The sequence below is a fragment of the Hipposideros armiger genome, unplaced genomic scaffold (genome assembly GCF_001890085.2).
Source record: "Hipposideros armiger isolate ML-2016 unplaced genomic scaffold, ASM189008v1 scaffold_639, whole genome shotgun sequence".
Lineage (NCBI taxonomy): Eukaryota > Metazoa > Chordata > Mammalia > Chiroptera > Hipposideridae > Hipposideros > Hipposideros armiger.
In genome coordinates, this window is record NW_017731989.1 from 866,469 (window position 1) to 870,686 (window position 4,218).

The following is a 4,218-nucleotide window of genomic DNA, read 5'->3' on the forward strand; positions in this document are numbered from 1 at the left end:
AGTTGCTGTCGTTTTGTTCTTCAGTCTAGTTGTGGAGGACGTTGCTTCACTGGCCCAAGTTGACACCATCATTACGCTCTTCCCGGGCGATTCAGATCAGTCGCCGGCTTCTAGATGGCCGCTCACTGCGGCTGCTGACCACTCAAACTGGCTGCTGGCTACACACGGTAGCCCATGGCAACCCACTGCAGCAGGGGTTGCAGCCTACACTGTGACCGGCGACTCACAGCAGCCCAGCTCCAATTTGAGCTGTTGTTCAGCATCTTATCTGTGGAGGGCAGTGTCACTGGCCCTCATATGTGGGATCCGAACAGAGGCCCTCTGGCATCCCAAGCCAGCTCTGAACCAATGCGCCACTCGGCCGGCCCCTCACAGAATTCTTAAATGAATTAATGCCAGAGGGGAGTTAAAAACATTGCCCACGGTATAGGAAGTTCCCCATTGTTCCCTGATTTCTTAATGCCTGTTGTGTTATAATTCTGACTTGTTCAGTCCAGAGCTGCCTGGGTCTTCTATGTTTTCCATTTCCGATTAGATCTTTGTCAGATTAGTGGTTTTAGATTCAGAAGTGCTGATACTCCGTGCTCTAATGAAATCCATTGGTAAGAAGTGAGTTGTAGAATTGTTAGGTTCCCATATTTTGGAAAATGTTTTCTTCCCCAATTTCAGCTTACTTCAAGCAAAAAGGAATCATGAGGCTCATCAGCATGTCTGTCAATCCTGTTGTACTTTAATCTCAAACGTTGATTTTATAGATACCTGATTCTCTGATATTTTATAACTTCCTTGTACTTTTGTTTAGCAGTGAAGGGTGTTTTCCCCCTTTGGATGATGGATTACAGCCTATACATTTATGTAGAATAGTAAAATATATTAATAACAGAAAATATCTTTAGTGTGTTTTAAATGGGTATTTATTGAAATATTCCTTAGAGCTATTTATGAGTGCTTCTAATGCATTGTTTGGGAATTTTTCCTTTCCTATAACACGTATTCCGATGATTGAAAATGCTTGCTCTTCATGGGGCCACACTAACGGTGGAATCTGAGTTCTACAGAAGTATTCTGCTCAATAGTACATCTGTGTAATGTTCACAGTTCTGGGATCAATTGTCTCTTATTCTCATGTTGCAGTTCCGTAACTGTGTTTTCTTTTTTATGGAAGTTTCCTCAAATTATTATTTTTTTTTAGCTGAGTCATCCTGCTACCTGTTGGCAGCTCAGCGGCTGCTCAGCTCGGGCCAGGACTTGAACCACTGTTGCTCAGAGCTCAAACTCTTGAGCGAGCTCTTAACCAACTGAGCCACTCGGCCGGCCCTCCTCAAATTATTTACTTGCAGTTTTGGTTGTTACTTATATATATGAATGTGAATGACAGTTTTCAGCTCAGTACACTTAAGACAGTGTGGAGTTTGATTCACATATAAATGAGGTATATGTTTATTGCCATTAAAATTATGTGCATATTAGTATCATTTTAGTTCAACTTTGTGCATGACTCATCTTGTTTGTCTTTTGTTAGTTAATGGTGAGTGCTATTCCTATCCTGTGCAGTTAAGTAGTTGTGGTAGTAGTATTAATTTAACATTTGTTTACTGATGATTTCATATTCTCATTGTGAGAGAACCACTTTTTGAATTCAGAGTAATTTTTGAAATGTTTTATAACTACATTTTTTAGATAATATTTTTCATTTTCAATTTTGGTAAAAACATGTGACAAAAATTGTACCCTCTGTACCTGTACAGTCTAGTCATGTTAAGTATATTCACGTTGTTGTGCTACTGATCTCTGGAAATTTCCATCTTGCAAAACTGACTGAGTACCCTTTAAACAACCACTTTGTCATCTCCCTTCACCTTAAGCCTGTGGCTACTACCCTTCTTTTTGTTCTATGAGGAGGACTGCATTAGGGCGACTCACAGAAGTGAACTCATAGTATCTGTGTTTTGTGACTGGTTAGCTTTACTTAAATGTCCTCAAGGTTTGTCTGTGTTGTATCAGGTGAGAGAAGCTGTTTCTATTTCAAGTTAGAATAATAATCTGTTGTATATATAGTCTACATTTTCTTCACCCTTTCCTCTATTGATGGCCGTTAGGGTTGCTTCATCCTATTACAGGCTTTGTGGATAGTGCTACAGTGTGCATGGGTGTGCACATGGCTCTTGCAGAGCCTCCTTTGAAGTCTCTTGGAAATGTACCCAGAAGTGGGAAGGCTGCATCATAGCACAATTCTATATTTTAGTTTTTGAGAGACCTTCATACTGTTATTCATACTGTTTACATCGATTGCTATTTCATTCAAGAGTGCATAAGGGTCCAATTTCTCCACATTTTTGCCAACAGTTGATATTTTGTGTTGGTTTGATAATGGTCATCCTAATTGTTGTGCAGTGATATGGTGTTTTTTTAACTGTGGATGCAGACATTTATGTTCTCGTAAGAGCATGTCAAACTACTGGAAAGACATCCGGACCTGAGATAGATATTTAGGAGAAGCAGGAGCCTGAGGATGACTTTTATGTTAAGAGCACTTTTAGGTCACAGCAAAATGGAGTAGAAGTTATAGAGAATTCCCATGTGTCCCTCCCACATGCACAGCCTTGCCCTTGGCCATGTTACTTCTACCACCAGAGGTACACTTGTTATGTATATGAAGCTTCATTGACACATAATTGTCACGCAGAGTTCATAGTTCTCCTTGGGGTTCAGTGTGGGACTGTCCATTCTGAGCATGTGGAACATTTATGATGATGTGTCATGCAGAGTAGTGTCGCAGCCCTGAATATTCTCTGTGCTCCACATGTTCGTATCTCCTTCCCCCAAACCCCGGCCAGTAGTGATCTTTTTACTTTCTCCATCATTTTGCCTTTTCTGGAATGTCATAGCTGGAATCATACAGTGTGTGGCCTTTTCAGATTGGTTTCTTTCACTTAATAGGCATCTAGGTTTCCTCCACGTCTTCTCATGGTTTGATAGCTTCTTTCTCTACAGCACTGAATAATATTCCATTGTCTGTATGCACCTCAGTTTACTCATCCATTCACCTCTTGACAGACATCTTGGTTGCTTCCTAGTTTTGGAAATTATGAATAAAGCTGCTCTGAACATGTGTGTGTGGGCTATTGGGTGGATAAATCTTTTCAACTCTTTGGTAACTACTGAGGAGCACAATTGCTTGATCTTATGATAAGAGGATGTGTAAGAACCACCAAACCGTGTACCCAAGGGGCTGCAGCATTTTGCATTCCCACCGAGAGTGAGTGCGAGTTCCTGCTGCCCCACATCCTCACCAGCACTTGATGTTCGTGTTCTGGGTTCTGGCCCCTCCTAATAGGTGTGTAGTGTTGTTTAATTTGCTGTGTGTTTAATTCTCGTTGTTGTTTTTCCTGTGCATTTCCCTGGTGACATATGATGTGGAGCATATTTTTACATATCATTTTGTGTTCTGTATATCTTGTCTAGTGAGGTGTCTGTTTAGGGCTTTGGCCCATGTTTTAATGAGGTTGGTAGTTTTCTCATCAATCAGATTGAAGACTTCTTTGTGTGTTTTGCATAGTAGACCTTTACAGGTATTTCTTTTGCAATTATTCTTTCCTAGTCTGGCTTCTTGTTTTGTACTCTTGATGATGACTTGTTTGTTGTTTTTGCTCATTAGTACTTGATTTGAAACATGGGAGTTCAAAACTTAATACTACGAGTGGGAAGCCAGGTCACAGATGTGATCAACCAAAATGCCATTACTCACAAAACGTGTGGGAAGAAAGGACATGTGATTTCCTGGTTGTGTTAATGCTGAACGTGTTCATGGAGACCAGAGAATAGGATGTAAATTTGAGCAGAATTAAATCAGAAATCACCTGGAGCTTCTAAGGGCAGGTGATGGTAAAGGCTTTAGGAAACAAGCATAAAAGGTTCTGTAGAAAGAGTAGTCAATGAGGAGGTATTTATGAAAGAGCTGGAAAGAAAGGACAACTGGGTGGTAAAAAAATAATGCCCCAGTGGTAGCTTGCGGCTGTGGGTGTTTCTAGAGATGGCAGTCCTGTTCCTGAGTACTTTCACTTCATGGATAGCAGCAGCTGTGCATAGAGAAATAAAGAAACATTATTTTCAGAAGCAACTTTCTAGAACAGTGATTCTCAACCTTCCTAATGCCGCGACCCCTTAATACAGTTCCTCATGTTGTGGTGACCCCCAACCATAAAATTATTTTCGTTG